We start from the raw sequence: 7,524 nt of genomic DNA on the forward strand, positions 1-7,524 counted from the left end.
TACGTATCCTATTCACAACACATCCAGCAGTATTAATACTCTGTGGAACCCTAGATAACACATCAACAATAAGTGGAGATTTATGTGAACTATACTCTTCTATAAAACTTTGTAGGTCTGTGTGAACTATACTCTTCTATAAAACTTTGTAGGTCTTCCTCATTTTCCACAACGTACGGCTCACATGACAAACACACATGGTATATGAACTTGAAGATTAATTTATGTTGTGTAGAATCTAAGTTGAGAGCATTGTAGATAACATCTTCAAGTTCTGCCAACGTACAATTCCTTTTGATATGTATAATCTTCATTCTTTGACGTTGGTATCTCCAAGTACCTTTAGAACATACACTCCATATTCCATCATAGAACAGTAGAATTAAAATTTATGACATTGAGCACAAAGGTTTTACCAATTCAAAACATAATAAGTATCTCCTTGTCACAAGCTTGTGGTAATTCATGAGGTCGTATGACTAAAAATAATTGCAATCGTAGAATCTTTGCTGGAAGGTTTAACTATAATCCTAGAGCAAAAGTAATGAAAAAATACAAATGCATTTTCAGTAAATAAGTACAGAAAATAAGCCAAACAATTATGTTTAAATGTTGCATATTAACTTCTAGTAGAATAGCTATTCTTGACAGATATAGTGGATCAAGTAGATTAAGATGTCAAGTTTGTGGTACATGTGCTAAATCATAACATAACGTTAGCTTGAATGGATGCAATGTTGACAATGTGGTGTTCTGTGGATTATTTTGTTCAACATCATAAATATAGTTACATTTAGCATGTCATTCGTATACAATAACATTATCAAAGTGGAAAAATTCAATTGTCCAATCGGTTTGCTTTTAGAAAATAGAAAAATTAAATATTCCGATGGAACCGCCGTTAAATTTTCCAACAAGCAAGTGTTTCGTAATTACTGATGGACCGTATGTAACAAACAAAGGTTGTAATTTTCAAATGGAAATTTCTGAACCATTTATGGATTGTTTTACATAAAATAGCACCAACATAGAACTTGCACTTATATATCATGTCAAAACGCGACAAACAATGAATCCAATATAAAGGAAAAATGTATACATATCTGTACATATATTTATATATATATATATATGTATACACATACCAAAAATTTTTTAACTCTGATCCACACAAACATACAATTTAATTACACCCTTTTGAAGTCTATGGGCTCCACAATGAAGATTTTCAGTCTTGTTGTTATCACAAAAGGTTTGGGGTATGCAGGAAGAGTGAACTGAACTGAAGGTGGTATTATGTTTTCTACAATGTGGTAGAAGGGAGAATAAGAGAGAAGGATAGAAGTAAATGAGGGTAGATGAGAAATGAAAAAATTTGTTTGAATATTTTCCACTTTATTCGACAGTTAATGAGAAATGAGGGTAGGTGAGAAATGGGAGACTGTTACATTTATTCTACACTTTCATATCCATTTATTTAAATATTTTCCACAAGTGCACAATTAATTCCCTCCTGACAACTCTTGTTTGGACATACTACCATAAAGCTGCATTTTAAAAGTGATTGGAAGAAGCTTGCAAGCTGGGAATAGTCTACAATCTAAAACTAACTACATTTCAATGCATACCATTCAAACAAGTTCAAATGGTCAGAAACTAGAGAGCCAATATTTGAGAACTCAATTACCATCCATTTAAATTCTCATCCTTCTTATTTATTGCTTTTTCACATCTCAAATAATATGGAAAATTTAATAATGAAATTGGGTCCTTACACATCATCTTGACACGAGAATCATGTACAAAAACTAAAAACTAAATCTGAATTAGAAAGAGAAAATTGTACAAGTGTTTTATGAATAAAAACTAGAGAATATTACAGCTCCTATAAAAGGCTCTGTTGGTATCAATCCCGAATTGACCCAATGTTCCCCATCAATGTCAAAATCTCAAACACCAACTAGCACCACAATTGGTATAATGCCAAACTTTAGTGATAGCATTAAAAGCATGCGGGGCACCTCCACTAAAACGGAGACCGATTTGATACTTGGATGAAATCAAACGAAATATCTGCAGTTAGTTACAATATTTAGCATACAAGTTTCAAAGAAAATAATTAAATACCTAGAGTATTCATAAAGAAGTATAAAGGTTCAAATCTAACAATTGAGGCAATAGCTCATACCCAGTAATATCCTTTGCTCTCTATGAATTGTATAGAACCAAAAGCCAATCTCATAGACTGATTTGCTAAAGGATGCCCAAATCTCCAAAACAGCAAAAAAAACACCAATTTCAATCAATACATTGAGTAGATGGCCAACCTTCAACGAATATTAATCCAGACTGCCAGAAAAATATAAATATTAAAAAAAGACACTCAAGTCATTTTTATTTTTTTTCAAGGATAAAATAGGTATAAGAGGGTAGATAAAAAATTTTAAAAGGGAGAAGGTATATTTCATTAACATATATACATATTAACACAAGGGGTAGTATTTTTCATTAAAGCTTTCAAAATAGGGGCATTCACCCAAATTCGTTTCAAAAAATAATATCTAATTTCATACATATTCAGGAACTAAAAGAGTCAGAAAAATATGCTAAAAGGATGTCCGCAGATACATTCTATGAATTTCCTAAAGGCAAGACAAATAACATAAGATATAATTAAAAGTAACACAGGAAACATTTCCATGTCAAGTAACACCTTAAAACTTGTAAGCATGTTAAATTCAAATAACAGTGAAAAAATTCCATCAATGGCATGGAAAATGCTATAAATGTTGGAAGCTATATACAAATGAGTATAATGAAGGAAAAAACACTCACAAATAAAATACACACTTACCATGAAATAAAGGAATGGAAAGAGAGAGGCTATTGGCAGCACTGCAAACAAATTGAGAAAGATAGTCAGTCATAAACAACTAATATGCTGAGAAAATAATATAGATCATACATCATACAAGTGGTCTCGGACATGTGTGATTCAAGCAAGAAATGAAGAAGAGATCATTTCTTAAACAAATTCTATAAAAACATGGTATAAATAAGACTAATCCAAGTAAAAAGTACCAAATGATGAAAATTATCAGTGTGATGCACAACTAAATTCTGTTTGAAAAGGAAAACAAAAGGCAATAATAAATGTCTAATCTATTTACGGATAAAATAAAATAACTTGAAAAAAAAAATTAAGAAGAATGAAGAAGAAGAAGAAGAAACAAGGCTATAAGTCGGACTTCAAAATGGTTAAAAAAACTGAATTAAAGTTAAAGATGTTTGTTAGATCTTCATTCAATCCTACTTCTAAGCATGTCTATCAAAAACAGAGTGTCAAGAAGAAGGAAGAATGTGAAAATGTTTTCCATCAAACTCTTTTGCTACTTCCTTGTCAACCTTTGCCAACCTTCCAAAGTCCAGCATCAAAACATGTAGCAGAGAACAAAATACACATTACAGATGCAACAAATCAAACAAAACATCAACATGATCAACATTCAACAATGCTTTGGAATGCCAATAACCAAAAATTAATAAAAATAAATAAATAACAAACAGTAGAAGAATAAGAAAAAGCATACCATTACACAACATAATTACGGTAATAAAAAGAAGGCCTCGAATTGGTAAACCACGTTGTATCTCTTTATACTGTTCCACCTTACAACCTGGGCAATTCTCATAGTAAACCACATTCTTCAACAGCCTCTCTCTCTACTTCTTAGGTTTTCAATACTCTCAAAGATTTGTCGTTTATATTGAGAGATTGAGATGAATGAAACTCTATTATTGCTTCACCATTAAATGGATTTTAGTAAAGCACCGACTAAGCATAGCCAATGAAGCATGGCAGACAAACACAGAGACACCTTGCTCATCCTTTATTAAGTCCCAACTTATCTAGTGAAACTATAACAAATAACGTGTTGTTCTAACTCCTAACAATATATATAAACTTATTTGTCTTTTTTTTTTTTCCTCCCATCTTTGTCTATTCCAGAAAGTCATATCTAGTAAAAAAAATTATATATATATATATATATACACCAATAATAATAATACATATTAAACACATTTTTCATTTCCTCTTTAACTATCATCATTCAATGCGTCAACCAATCATAATTTATACGGAACTGGTGGCAGATAAGCAATGGCACCAGGCAACTAAGTATAGCAAATACATACATTAAATAACTATCAGATGCAACTATGTAAAGCAATAAATTAAATAAGTATCACATGCAAAACCGTGACTAATGAACAGTCGAAGTTTTACTTTTATTTTGCAAGAGCTCATTTGTTCTATCTATGGAGAAACCATAAACATTACTTAAATTTAATAGCATCTAGCTACCATTTTTAGAGCTATCAAGGAAGAAGATTCATACAAATCTAAAAGACCCAAGTATCTATGCAAAACAACGTACACCTAAATGCAGATAAAAAAATTGCCATTACAGTATGCATCATATTTGCAATACCAAATGCAAATTATCAAATACGCAGGAATCTTAAGGGCAACTGTCAGGACCCATCCAAAATTCCTCATCAGAACCCTAGACAAGCCCTGATCCCAGGGAAATACCACCGAACCTTCCAACAGAAAATCCGACAGCACCTCCCCTAAGGTTAGGACTAACCAAAAATTTCCTGCACTGAAAATACACTTCTATAATTGTCCCCTTATTCCTCCCATATTACTACAATTTGATTTCACAAATTTACAGCACTCCAAATGAATAACAGTAACTCAGTGCATAATGAATACATAAATGTCCGATACAGTATACAGAGCATTATACAAATAAATGTGGAATTAATACAACGTTAGATAAAGAAGCAATATAAGATGAAGAGGAAAAAGGGAAGAAATGCTTCTTGGACTTTCGGCAATGAACTGAGATTTCGGGCTCGTCCCGGACGATCAACGTCTTCCAACCTGGACCTAGGGGAACAGAACTTAAAAATATGAGATGCTAATCATCTCAGTGAGTGACCCTATCTACTATACAATTATAATACCATGATAACTAAGTAGATAAATAATAATTAATTGGAAATAATAATTTCTCTCAAAACCCTTACGATTCTCTCGGTTGGAAAAATTTCCCTTTTAAAACATTTTCACAAAATCCGTTATTCATATTCCCCGAAAACCAAAGAGTCAATTATTCAATTAAATACCAAATAAAATATAATAATTCAAGCATTCAGAATTTATAATGAAATAAATAAATTTCTTGAAGAATTAAGTAAAGGGAAAAAATTAAGTCAATTTAAAACCTCCATTGAAATTAACAATAAAACCAACATTAAATATGTTCTTAATTTGAATACAATTTCAAAGTATTTATTTTTGAAATCCAAGTTCTGAAAATCACTTGATGCACCCACTATATACCAGTGGCGCCAACAGTACCCAGCGTCTCGAGATATCGCCAGACAGGAGATTATAGAGAGAAACCGGCATACGGTCGCATGGCGTCCCACCGCGCCTCTGCAAACAGGTGTCCCGGCCATGGAGGGGCGGCCTACCCTCATCCGATGGCAAACACAGGACAACCCCATAAATCACCTGCACGCTACTCACACCCACCTGCGCGCTAATCACATCCATATGCGCACTAATCACATCCATATACACAGAACACCAGTACGTGTATGGTGCATCTAAAAATCATAAAATTAATACATCTCAAAATTTCAAATTTTCCATAAACATACCGGGTTTATTCCATCCAATTAAACCCGTAAATTTTTCACAATTCCTTTATAATCATCGTCATAAGTTCATCGCATAAATACCATAATTTTCAAATCCACCAGCTCTCAATTCCACCAATTTAAATATTCAAATTTTCCAATGGCATAAATATTTCTGAAATATAATAAATTAAATCACATAATGTTCCATGGGCATAATTATAAAAATTGAAACCACCAACTTAAACAAATATTTTCCTTGAAATATTTAAAAATCAAATCATGCCCAAAAATAATATTAAAACCACAAGAATTTCATATATAATTGAATTCCACAATCCTCAATACCATAAAATAATTTCCACATTGCATAAATTTATATAATGCATATTTTCTTTAATCAAAATAAATCCACCAATAATTTTCATAATAAATCAATTAATATCAAAATCACAATGCCTTTATATATCAAATTTCCATAAAATCCAAATTTCCATAATTTGTCAAAAATCAAAATATGATTTAATTTATTCAAATATGGGCATCAAAATTTCCACATATAAATCCACTAAATATTTGACACATAGAATATAAATATTCAATTCACACAAAATATTCACAAATTTAATTCCCGAAATTAATTTGAAGGTGGGTCACTCACCTGTAGCACGCAATTAAACCAAGATCCTCCATGGGATCAATTCCACGATGCATCCGTGCTCCTAAAACAACAATATTACACAACTCAAATAAATTAATATTTTATTTGGGTAAATAATATACCCGGTACCCAGGGGGTTAAACACAAATGTTAACCAAAATTGACAAATAATATACCGAATCGAAGCTTGAGTGACGAGGATCACGAATCCAGTCTTACTTCCCGGAGATCGGACCTGAGGTGGTCGGAATCTCGTCGGAAAGCTTTCAGCCTTTAGAGCCTTGATTCTCCCAAACCGTCGCGAATTGGAGGAAAAGGACACTGGATTTGGATTCAGGAGGTCAGAATTAGTGGAGAGGGATCGGAGACGGGATTGGGTACTTGCCGGAACTGGATTTTCTGGCGAGCCGCCGCAGTCACCAACAACCATCGCCAGCGGTGGCGCGTCCAGTGGCCGATGGCTGAGATTTTTGGGGTTTTTGTAGATCGAGGGGAGAGGGCTCCAACGGGACCGGCGGTGAGTCAAACGGAGGCCAGACGGCGAAGAGATCTGGGTTTGAAGGCTTTCGGCCCCTCGTCGAAAAATACTCCGATCCTGGCTCGTCGGAGGTCCGGTGGCCGTGAAATTTGGTGGGCTGGCCGGAAATGAGGAGGTGGTGAGGGGTGACTGGCCCGTGTGGCCTAAAAATGGTCGGAAATGGGTCAAACGGCAGTGGCCAGTGGTGGAGGGGAAAAATTCACCGTCACCGGAAAACGTTTCGATCCGGGCTCGTCGTCGGTCGGTTGGCCGTGAGATTTGGGTGGCCGGTCAGAAATGGAGAGGCGCCCTTGCTTGGCCGGCGTGTGTGGCCCTCCGGTGGCCGGACGGTGGCCAATCGGTGGTGGCCGGTCGTTTCTCTCTCTAGCTCTCTCTCATTCCACCGTTGTTTTGCCAAAGTAAAAGCCACCGTGGGTGACACTGTTCACCCACGTAGACCTCTCAGATGTCGACATGTGGTGTTTCACTGTTCATCGATTCAAAAATATTAAAATATTATAGTAGTCGGAAAACTTCACACGTCCATAACTTTTTAACCAGATGTCCAATTTAAGCGTGCCACTAGTCTATAAACTCGTATCGACGAGTACTTTACAACCATATGAAAGTC

This window comes from Ziziphus jujuba, chromosome 3 (assembly GCF_031755915.1).
Source record: "Ziziphus jujuba cultivar Dongzao chromosome 3, ASM3175591v1".
NCBI classification, from domain to species: domain Eukaryota; kingdom Viridiplantae; phylum Streptophyta; class Magnoliopsida; order Rosales; family Rhamnaceae; genus Ziziphus; species Ziziphus jujuba.